Below are 12411 nucleotides of genomic sequence, written 5' to 3' on the forward strand. Positions count from 1 at the left end.
AAATACAACTTTAACAACAAAGACCTGTTTGGAGCCCCAGTTGGAATTAAAAAAAAAAACTTGAACAGAGGGAGTGATAAAGGCTTCCTTCTTTTGCCATCCTCTCTTGGTGGTCCCAAGCTTTCTCATCTCCCACCTCACAAGACTGTATCAACTGCTTTGAGACTTTTAGAATAAAGATCCCCAGGCATATCACTGCTGTTACCCTGTGAGGATTTCCCCAGTGCTGGGTTAGACTAAGACAGAATCCTTCCAAGGCTTCCAGGGCCAGTGTACTGGACGGTCAACACACAGAGCCTCAGAGCCCACTTCATTTTTCCTGCAGTTGGGCATGACCCCAGGGACATGACCCTGAGAGTGCTGACACTTCCTGAAGCCAGTGACCCTCCCCCTGGGCTTCTCTCTGCCTGGGTCTCAGAATCTCTGAGGCCAACTTGTACCCTCGGAAGTGTTTCTGCTGAAGGACACGTAAACAGCACTGTGGATTTGTGTTCTGCAGTCTGCAAAACTGCCTCCCCTGAGTAGGGTGAGGAGCTACTGGAATACTGAAACATTGAAATCATTAAAACTAGCAGAAGCCACAGCCCATGGTGCTGGGAGAAAACTGGGAAGGACGGAGAGGTGAAGAGGCTATAAAGGCCCAGGTGTGAAGGCGACCATGGGCCAGGATGTCCTGAAGTCGCAAAGCTGACCAATGCTGAGTGCCCTAAAAGCTGCCACTCTTGTGCCCATCTTTTCTTTCAATGGACAAAGTCTTCCCCTGCTCTTATGTGCCTGGGCTGGAAGGGCCTTTGACTTAGAACATGAAGCAGCCTCCAGAGCCTCTTGGGGCAAGTGATGGTCAAGGAGGCTCTGCCTAACCCCACCCTGCCCTTCCCACTTGTCAGAGGACCAGGAATTTCAGTCTTCCAGCTCCTGGACTGATCTAGTGACTCGTAACAGGATTTCACTGGAACTGGAAGGTGTTGAAGACAGGAAGTACTCCTGGGTTTCTTCACCCAGCTGAATGCCTAGTTCCTGGTCTTATTACACGGCTTACATTCAGGATAAGAAGAGGCGTTTGGAGCTTTACGCATGACCTCTTAGCAGCGGTTTCTGTTCAGGAGCGAAGAGGTAAAAAGAAAGCAGTGTCTACTAAGTCCTTTTCCAAGAGTCTCAGGAAATTCTCACGAAGACCCTCTCAGGTAAGGACTGACGGGAAATGCCTTGATTTAATATTAAACTTTGCCCTTGACACATTTTGTTTATGGAGGGCATATACAATATTGTCCGCTCAAGGAAGCACTGTAATTCTTATCTAGACTTTATGTAGAATGAGTATATATAAAACCTAAACTTGGTCCTTAAGCAAGGGGTTACCTCTCAGAGAAGGCCTATGGGAAGGTTTCTGCCAAATTCTGTGGTGCTGCCATTGCTCCAAGGAGCCCAGGTGGTGCCAAGTTTGAGCACTCGGCTGTTAACTGAAGGTTAGTTTTTTGAACCCACCAAAAGGCTCTAAGGAGTAAAGACCTGGCGAACTGCTTCCATTAAGATTACAAACCAGGAAACCCTATCGGGGCAGTTCTCCTTTTACACTGGGCCACAATGACTCAGAAACCCACTCGATGGCACCTAGCAATAACAACAGGAAGCCGTTGCCCCCAATGTGCTTGAAGTGCCTCTCTGGGGAAGGCTGGCCTTCAGAGCCAGCTCATGGCCACACGGGAACTGAGGCTCATGTTTTGTTACCACACCTTAGTTTCAGTCAGTAAATTTATTTTCCAGTTTATTGACGAGACTTGACTACAGACATCTCTCAGGTATTGTCAAAATTAATTCCATTCTCTACTAATGATTTGCCAGGATGTATTTCCAAGCATTTCCAAGAGACTGGAAAAACTTTCCAAAGAGGCTTGTCCAGCGCCATGTTGTGCAGTAACTACAGTGTTGACGTAGTATATTAACCACATAGTTTCCACGTTTTCTGCTTTCCTTAAATAACAACTGAAATTCCAAGTCTACCACCTGAAGTACTTCCCGTAGTGTTTCACTTAGAAGTCTGGTGGTGATGAATTCTCTCAGTTTTCCTTCCCCTAAGAATGGCATTATTTGAGCTTTACTCCTGAAGGTAATGATACATAGATACATGATACATAGAATTCTGGGTTAATATTTCCATCTTTCAGGGTTGAAAAACTGTTGTTTCACAATCTTTTTTTTTTTTGGCTTCCATGGCTTCTGATAGTGAATACAGAGTCATTCAAATTATTTTTCTCAGGTGAAATGTGTTGTTTTCTCTCTACCTCCTTCCTGAGTATTTTCTTGACCTTTGTTATTCTGCAGTTGATTTATATATATATGTGTGTGTCAACTGTTTTTCCCCTCCCGGGTATGTCTGTAAGTTCAGTACACTGTTTTTTTCTTTTTACATGCTGCTGTTAAAAAATATATATATATATATTAGTAATGTACTTACAAATATACTTGGGATGTGGCGTAAGGCCCACTGGGTTGGCAAAAAACCCATAACCCGCAGAATATTTTTGTGCAAATTCGGTATTGGGGCATGGAATTCTTTAACTTGCTGTGGTTTGCTGAACTTCTTGAATCTGTAAGTTTATGTCTTTCACCACATTTGGAAAGTGTTCAGCCAGTATTTTTTCAAATACTATTTTCTTCACCACACATTTTGTCCACTTCTTCTGGAGTTCCAATAAATAAGCTTTTTGTCTAGTTCTTGAGGCACTGTCCATTTTTTTCCATATTTTCCTCTCAGTTTGCAGAATGGATATTTTCTACTGATCTATTTCAAGTATTTAGTTTTTTTCTCTGTCATCACCATTCTGCTGTTGTGAAATTATCAACTGAATTTTTGATTTCTACGATTGTACTTTTAACATGTAAAATTTTCATTTGCAAATAGCACCTATTATCTTTCCATTTATTTAAAAAGTGTCCCTGTTATTTCTTGGATTAGAATAGCATTTTAAAATCTGTTTCTTATGATTTTGAGAGTACAAGTCCTGCTTAAATTTTATGGAGAATTTTTTTGTTTTTAGCAGTTGATTGACCCAGTTATGTTCAGGCTCCAAGTTCTGTCCCATCTTCTGTATTCTATGGTTCAAATGTGAGTTCAATTTTTGAAGGCTTTGCAGCTGTATTAAAGTCTAATCTATGTGAGCGCCACTCAGTATGGAACCTTGATGGCATTCTAACCCATAGTGCGGGTCTTAAAGGATTTGATAATGCTTCTTTGGGTCAGGGCAATGGATACGCACCTGAGGGGTGAACCAGGAGTTCATAGCAAGTCTGCAGAATCTCTTTCTTGCACAGCCTCCTCTTTCTCTTTCTCTTCTGCTCTCTGAGTTCAGAAGGAGTGCTTTCCTGGCCCACTGGTGGGAATGCTGGGGCTTTAATCTCCTCATTCTGTTGTGCACATCAGTGACTGGTTCTGCCTATGGGGCCAAAGCACTGGACAACCAGCCAAAAGGCTGGCAGTTTGAACCTGTCAAGAAGCGCCTCAGAAGACAAGCCTGGCGATCAGCTTTTGAAAAGTCTCACCCTTTGAGGTAGAATTGACTAGGTGTCAGTTAACAGCAGAGAGAGAGAAAATGTAATGGAGCTTTCTCTACAATATTTGGTTCTTCCATACTCTGGTCAGAGAGAAGGATTCTCCTCTGCCAGAGTTTCAGGTGTCTGCCCACCTGCCCAGCTGCCTGTCTCTCTCCTTTGTGGACCTTCTATCCCATTTATATGAGAGAGGGCTTCTCTCTGGGCTGTTTCTGTCCACAACGGGTGTGCAGCTGTGAGATTTGGGGTCATTAAATTTCAGCCTCTAGAATGTTCATACTTTATGTTCTGGCTCCGCCCTGCCCCCACCCACCTTCAACACTTTCCTTTGCAGAGTCCTGAGATAGTGTCCCATGCATTTGTCCAGATACTTAGTTGTCAGATACCAGCATAGCCACCGGGAAGTGCTGTTGTGGTTGAGGGGGGAGGGACTGTACACTGAAGGAGCTGCAAGACCTGGCTGCCTTGTGTGAGCAGGACGGGGGTGTGCTGAGGAGTGGGTGCTGAAGGTGCTGAGTCAAGGGGAGTTTAATATAAAGTTGGGTCAAGGATAGTTTGTTGACAAGGATTTATTGCCGTAGCAAGGATTCTGGAAATGGGTTTAATATGCTGTGGGATTGCTTTTGGAAGCTTAGAAAAGGCAATGGCCAACATTCTCTGAAATGGAAATGCCAGACCTGCTAGGTCAGATGTTGGAAGAGGGATTAAAAGCCTCCAATATGTGGGCATGTCTGAGTTAGTCTTCTATAAGACCATTTCTTGGAGGTCCTGAAGGATACCCATTTCATCAGAAGAATAAGGAATGCAGAGATGAGGGGAGCACCAGCAACACAGAGCTTACCAATATGTATACTTTGTAGGGAGTCCCTGGGCGCCACAAACAGTTAAGTGCTTGACTATTATCCGAAAGTCTGGCAGTTTGGCAGTTTGAACGTACTCAGAGGGTCCTTGGAAGACAGTCCTGGCCATCAACTACTAAAGGATGAAAGCCTTAAAAACACTGTTGAACAGTTAGTTCTACTATGCCCACATGGGGTGGTCATGAGTCAGAAATGACTTGATGACAACTAACAGCAACAATTGTCTATAGGCTCAGGTTGTTAGTGGGAGCTGGGCTGCCTAGTAGCAATGCAAATCATGGGATCCCAGCTCCACAGAGGCCAGGTGGAAGTACTTAACTGTCAGAAACAAGTTGTGTGTGATTCCAATAATGGTCAGCAGGTCAGAGTAGTAGTTATCTATTGGGGCATAATAGATTCTCCCCAAACTTAGCAGGTGTGAGACAAATGGAAAATTAATATTCAACTCATTCTGATAAATTTGGAACTAGACAAAAATTTTGGTATCACTCAACATAGTTTTAAGGTGAAAGAATAAACTAGAAAATTTAAATAACTAGTATAAGTATAATAAGAGATTTTTCAAATAATGATGATATAATTGCATACCTGAATAAAAGACAAATACATCAAAATCAATGGTTTGTCTCCAGTATAGACATGAGGGTCTCAAATTGGCAAGGGTGAGAAGGGCAGACCGTTCTCTTTCCCCTACGACTTGACTGGATCAAACTGTATTCAAAACTGTAAAATATTTAGGAAAACATTGTTCTGACCAGAGCAGCAAAGGACTTCTGTGACAAAAACTAATGTACTGAAATACATAAAATGAAACCCGAATATATGCAAGAAATATGCCATATTTTCAAATGAGAAGTCTTGTCAATCAAATGGAGGTCCCTAAAACTAATATATAAGTGGAATGTATTTCCAGTCGGAATATTAAGATAGTTGTTTTTGAATTGTATACAGTAATCGTATGCTACAAATAGTACAGTAGATAACACAGGATGTTGCTGGTGTTAGGAGACTTGGAGTCCATTTCTGACTCATAGCGATCCCATTTCACTGCCCCATAGGGTTTTCTAGGCTGTGATCATTATGGGAGCAGAACAACAGGTCTTTCCCCTCAGTGCCCCCTGGTGGGTTCGACCTGCCAAACCTTCTTTGGATTAGCAGATGAGCACTTAATCACTGCAACACTACGGCTGCTTTAAAAGGTATAGAGAAGAAAAACATGAAAAAGCAGGATACTGACAGGTGTCTACCTCTTCAGGTAACCGAACAAATTGATATTACATAGCATAGAAACTGACAAGTCGACCAATGAAAAAAAATCTGCTAAGAAGTCACGATAACCATTGATACAAAGGCGCTATTTTGAGAAAATTATATTTATTTAATAAACGGTGCTGACTCAAGTGATCGTTCTGGGGGACAAAGCTTGCAAAAATGTGATACACAAATGATAGATTTGGAAAATCATGTGAAATGGAGATGACAAGACTTAATAACAATTTCCATTTTACACAGAAGGATAAAAGTTAAGCACTTGAAAAATGAGCAGTGAATTCAAACAGATCGTTCACAGGAAATCCACATGCCCAGTAAACATAGTCCAAGTTGCTCAAAAACACTGGTAGTTAAGAAAATATCAAAGTCCCAGTGAAACTGGCACAATTTAAAAATCAACACCATCTATGGCTGGCTGGGCTGTGGGGAGAAGGATACCTTGAGACATGGCTGGAAAGGTGCTTTAGGACAGCCTCTAGGGGAAAGACATGGCCATGGCTCTGTACTTTTAAAACATACTTTGAGCTGGAAATCTCACTCTATGGAGTCTATTCCAGAGAAACAGATCCTGTAGTACACAACGGATAGTTATTATTAGTGTTGACCAAACATTGACTGTACATTGATAGTTGAATGATAGATAACTTACGGTAAAGCTACATCATCAATAAATGAGTTGTAGTAGTTAAGTGGGAAAAATATCTGTGAAGTATTATTGAAGTATTACTGAAAAAATCTAGGTGCAGAGAAGTGTATATAAAATGAGCACATCTGGGTTAAACAATATCAATTGTTTGAATATGCTTGGGTACCTGTTTATGTTTATGAGTGTGTATAAGTCTGTGTGCTTGTTTAAGCAAGGATAAGAGAGACTACTTACCACATTGTTAACCTGAATTATCTTGGATTCACTTGCAGGAAAGAACAGGGGGAGGAGAGCTAGAACACGCAGGAAGAGTGGACTTAAAAAGCATGGATGATAATGTTTCCATTTTAGTAGTGTTACGTATGGACGAAGAAATCTGTCTTAAAGGGAGAAAGCCAGAATATTCCTTAGAAGCAAGGATGGCTTTGGCCATGTTATCAAGAGGGAGGGACCAGTCCCTGGAAAAGGACATCATGCTTGGTAAAGCAGAGGTCCAGTGAAAAAGAGGAAGACCCTCAATGAGATTGATACAGTGGCTGCAACAGTGTGCTCAAATAGAGCAAAGATTATTAGGATTGCACGTGACCGGGTGGTGTTTTGTTCTGTGGTGCAAAGGGCCACTGTGAGTCAGAACTGACTTGATAGCTTCTGACAAGAACATGTAGAAGTCCAGATAAAGTGTACTGAATTGATATCATCTATTTAAATTATTCATGTAAGTTAAAAGATCAAAAAATATAGTGGCAGTGCCATATCTAATGACTTACAGAGATTCAAGGTAGAATATCAAGTGAAATAAGGGGCGAGAGCAATGTGGGTGGAGTGTGACCAGGCTTTCATAAAAGTAAACACCCCAGCAGATGTACTTGTGTACCTGTGACTGTGTATATGTGTCCCTGCAGAGAGGTGTAGGGAAGGATACACGTGTGTCTATTAACATTGGATACCTTGGGGGAGCAGGACCAAATTACATATGAGGGTGGGACCCTGACATAAATTTTTTTGTCATACAAATCTGTGACCTTGCAAATGTGATAAAAAACAATTTCAGAGCTTTGGAAATTCATAAACATCATAGATATATGTATATTTTAACGTGTTTTGTTAGATATTTAAAATAGGTGAAAATTCTCCAGAATGACAGACAAAAGATTTGAATCACTGGCAGGAGAGCACACCGCAGAAAGTAATAATCAGATCCAGTGGATTTCTTCTTGTTCTTGGAGCCAGTGAGTTCTTCTGGTCTCTATAACTGGAAATGACCAAAAATAACTTTGGGAAGTCAGTAGAGTTACCCCTCAAATACGTCCTGCAAGTACACGTCTACAGCTAAATGTAGAAGGCTGGACACCACGTGCAATCCACTAGGTAACTCATGCGCCTCTAGAAGATTCTCTTTCCTGAATATGCTGCTTCCACCTCCTCCCTGCCTAGCCCCACTGGATAACCCACCTTTGTGCGTTGTAGGCCCCATTCAGGTCTGAGCATAGATCATAGAGGACATCAACTGGGAAGGTAGCTTTTAAGAAGAAAGATGTTGATGAAAAGATTTCAGAAACCAGCACCTCCCCAGCCAGCCTCTCCCCAGCCTGGGAATGCCAACCCCTCCCACCCTGATACCTCTGAGAATCTCTGAGTTTTCGGTTTGGATCCTTAGGAGACTGCAGAATTTACCTGGTCTGAACACCTTGGTTCTTTTCTGCCTGTGACCCTCTGCCTCGCAGGAGCCGTCCCTGTCACTCTGAGGAATACACACAGGACAGACTGTGGACGGAGGTGCCCATCCTAGAGGCCCTGCCCTCCATTTCTCTGCCCCTGGGGGGTTCCCTGTGATACTTGTGGTCTCATTTCCTAGAGAGATGGATACACCCCTGTCATGTCCAGGGCTTCCCCAGACTTGGGATTTGATGTCACGACTGAGACTGGGGCTTTGTTGTCCACTGTTGAGTCTGGGCCTGAATCTGCCCCTTCCCACCATTACCTCTGATCACCTGTGTTCTCGCTGTTCTCCCTGGGTTTGAAGCCTTTCCTCTCTTTTGGTTTTTTCACCTCAGAGGGCCTTTTTCTTCCAGTTCTTTGACCTCGCAACAGGTCAGATTTGACCACAGGAAAACAAAAAAAAATTAGCAAGTTTGTTTGACATGTCAAGAACCGAAATGTACAGCTTGATTTTAAGGAGAAGAAAAAGTTCCAAAGCTCTACCCCTTACCCTAGGACATGCTCTACAGGAAATATCCTGCAAGCCCTGGATCAACTCTTATCCACAAATGGTTAACACCCAGGGGGATTTTTCTATACCATCTCCCACTTACATTCCCCTAATGTGGCAAAAAGGATGCATCCCAATCATCCCAAATTCACCCTAGGAGCCCAGAAGACATGGCTTGGGTGAGTTCATTTTCCTTCAACCTGCCCTCCTCTCCTCCTACCAAGCCCTGCCTCTTTCTCTGCCTCTATACTGCTGGGAAGGGACCCAGAGTTGTTTGTTTAGGGCTTTATGTCCACTGCTCACCTGCAGACATGTTTCCCAACAGCCTGCCATCTCTCTGATTCCTTTTCCTCCAAAGAACTCAGTGACACCCCCTTCACCATCACACCTCAGCAGGGCCCCCCCCCAATCCTCCCAAGTCCCACTGAAATCCCATTTCCCTTTCCCTATTTATGCTGCACTCATCCTTAGGGTCCCAAGATCTCACCATCCAGATGAGGCCTGTCCTGTCCTCTCCTGGGCCAGGGGAGCCTCTGAGGGGACCTGGTGTCTGCGGTCAGCTATCTGGGGCTTCTTCCATCCAGATCCCCTTAGGGCTGGAGTTCTCTGTGCACTTGGGTTGGGAGGGTTGGGGTCACAGGGGAAGGAGGGTAGGATCTTCCAGGGGAGCTGGGTGAAACGAACCTGAATGGAGGTCTCTCCTGAAGGGCCCACGTTTCCAGCCCAAAGGCCCTGCTCCTCCTAGTCCCGGGGTTCTAGCACGTCTTCAGGCGCTTCCCCCTCTGGCCTCGGTGGTGTGCCTGCTCCTTCTGCAGCCTGGTCTCCTGCCTCTTCAGCCTGTCCAGCTGGTGCCTCAGCCTCTTCAGTTCTTCTCTCTGCTTCTCCAGCTGCTGCTCCAGGCGTCTGCAGACCGCTCTCTTCTCCCTCACCTCCCTCTTCTTGGCGGCATTCAGGCAACGCCTGGCCAGCTGGTGGCAGCGTCTGGGCCTTCGCTGGACTGAGCGTGGCAGCCGCCTCTCCAGCAGCTCTTCAAAGAAGAGCCGGCAGCTGAAGCCCTGGCTCACACCATGCTCCGCATGGGCCACGAGGGCCTCCCGGGACTCGAACACGCGGCAGCAGGCCACGCAGCGGAAGCCGCGCTCACGGGTCACCAGCCACTCCGGGGTGGTTGCGCGGGGTCTCTCAGCATGCTCCTCCCATTGGTCAGTGGGCTCCTGGGTACAGGTCTGGGGCCCCTCCTGCCAGGGCTCCAGGGTGCTGACCAGGGACTCAGTGTTGGCCAGACTGGGGGCAGAGCCGATGGTGCTCTCCTCAGAGAGCTCGGCTTCAAAGACCTGTGGCATCTTGCCCACGGGGGCAAAGGAGGTTTTGGTCTGCCAGGAGACCGCCACCCCCCTGACCGTGCGCACCTTGGTGAAATATGCGCACCTGACCCATTGCTTTCCTGGGGCAGCCCGGTAACTGGAGGAGTGAGAGGTCTGCTCGGTGGAAGATGAAGGAGAAGGGTTCTCGGATTGTTTTGGAATCTTCCTGGGCCTGGAGCTTCGACTTTTTTCATGGGACGTTGTTGACTGTTGCACATTTTCCTCTTGGATAGAGACCTCTGAGAATAGAGAGTTAATTTAGTTGAGCTTTCAGGGTCCTTATTCTCACCTGTGACCCCAAAGCTTTGGTCATAGGGACCCCTGGAGGCCTCTCCATCACCACATCCTCCACCTCTGTAGACCCCATGGTTTCTTTCTTCTTCCCCAGAGACCCACCACCCTTTGGGGGCACTGCTGTGGAAGACAAAGTCTCCATTGTAAAGTGGCACTGTTTATGGTAGTTCATTTTTTAAGAAGTTATTTTTCTTTAATTCCACATTTATTGAATTCCAATGAATTTGTTCCTTTGGAACTTAGAAATGACCTCATTCCCATGAAGCTTCATAATAAATGTGTGACTTGATGTTTTGTATGCGGGTGATATTTTTAGTAAATTTGGAGGGTAAACACTCCAGAGCAATGGTCACCTCTTTTCATCCTCTTTTTACTGAAAGGCTTTTTATAGAGGAGTTATACGTAAAGAGAAGAATGTGTATATTTAGTTATGATTCTTACATGTATACCTCTTCCTTGCACCCTTCTTAACCCAGCCACAGTAGAAGATGAAAATTGTTTTTCTTGGAATAGAAGCCCAGTCCTTAGTAGATGAAGTGAGGCAGAAAGAGATGGCCGTATCTGAGAACCTTGATGCGAGAACTTCAGATGGAGAACACACAGCCTCCTCTCCTGTGTATGTCTCAGTGGGTTGTCTATGTCAACCTAAAGGCCTCTGTATGTTTCTGAATCTTTGGGAACGACTGCAGAGTTCAGGATGCAGAAAGAGATGGAGCTAGGTCAGGTGCGTTGGATGGAGGGAAAGCTTGAGAGAGAGACAAGATTCAGAGATGGAACATGCCAGCAGTTGGTTAGAAGGATACAGAGATCAAGGAGGGAGCAGAAAGCAGGGCTCAGCCACTGAAGGGCAGAATGGGACAGCAACAAAGAAGACAAAGGGGGGGCAGACTAGTCGGAAAAGAATGGATAACTAAGAATGATAGCAGAAGCTGAGGTTAGCTATAGTTGGAATTTTAAAATTCTTTCCTGCTAGACTTTGAAAACATCATGCTAAATGGAATAAGTTAGTATTTGCCCTAAGTATAGGGCAAATACTGTACGATCTGACTTATATGAAATAAGCAAATATATAGAAAGCAAGGATTATTGGTGGTTGCCAGTTGTGGGCAGGGGGAAGGGGAAGTTTTTCCACTGGGGCATTGAGGTTATGTTAATGGTTGTAGAAAAGTTTGGAGAAGGATATTGAGAATGGTTATATGACTTGAAGAATGTAATGAGTATCACTGACTCATACATTAGCAATTATTCAGTTATGTTTTATGTATATTTTGAACACAATTAAAAAAAATAAAACTTTGCAATTACAAAAGAAAAAAAAACGATCTATACTATAGCTGTCTTTACCTAGAAGAAATGTTAAACCCTTAGGTAAAGATGGTCAGGAGACCTTGGAGGAGAAGGGAAATCCCTAGAGCTAGAGGGGCAGGGCCTTCCTGGACCTTCTTCTGCTTGAGTCCAGGCTGAGGACTGTGGCAGCTTACATTGACTGGGAACTCTGAATGAATGTGTCGTACTGTGCTCCATCACACCACCCACTCCCAAAACCTCCTGATAAATTTGATATATTTTTTTAATTCGCATGATATATTAATTCATTCTCATGAAAAAATTAAGTACAAGTCTCTGTAACCACCCTTCTCCCTGGTTCTATACCCACTGCCCCAGTTGCCCACCTGCGTTCTTTCCACTAACAAAGCAGGAGAGTTCACCAATCTGACTTGTCTGCTACTGTTATGGAAAGCCCCTCAGATGACAGTAGAATTCTATACTTCACTTACATATTTATTCCTTCGTTTATTTATTCACACTATAATTTCTTACTGTTTACTAATTGACAGGAAGTTTTTTCAGGTGAAAGCCTCGGTGATCCCTTGTGTTCCTTGTTTCCAGGGTGAATCAAACCCCTTGCTGCCCAGCACCCATCGCACAGACTGAATTTTCCTCCCACCCTTACCTCGGGCCTTAGAGAAAGGCCTCTTCCTCACGTATTGCCGCTCCATCCTGGCTGGGTGAAGATGAACCACGAAGGATGGTCACCAGCAAGATGTTTCTCCTCCTCCCACGTAGAGATGATGTCCCAAACTCTCACAAGTTGGGGACCTTGATTTAGGCAGAACCGTTTGTAATTTGGTATCCAAAGTCGCTCTCCCACAGGAGACCTCAGAGCCACAACCTCTCCAAAGAGCAGTTGGGATCTGAGTGAGCACCAAGGTTTCC

At 44.5% G+C, this 12411-nt stretch overlaps 1 long non-coding RNA gene across 1 annotated transcript in view; it reads left to right on the forward strand.

The window, feature by feature from the left end:
• Positions 1–939: 939 nt before the first annotated feature.
• Positions 940–12411, forward strand: part of LOC135229357 (uncharacterized) — a 40599-nt gene continuing 29127 nt past the window's right edge. The window contains exon 1 of the long non-coding RNA XR_010320139.1: positions 940–1184. This is a non-coding gene — a long non-coding RNA (uncharacterized LOC135229357). The remainder of the gene's footprint in view (positions 1185–12411) is intronic.

This window comes from Loxodonta africana, unplaced genomic scaffold, assembly GCF_030014295.1.
Source record: "Loxodonta africana isolate mLoxAfr1 unplaced genomic scaffold, mLoxAfr1.hap2 scaffold_281, whole genome shotgun sequence".
Taxonomy (NCBI): Eukaryota; Metazoa; Chordata; class Mammalia; order Proboscidea; family Elephantidae; genus Loxodonta; species Loxodonta africana.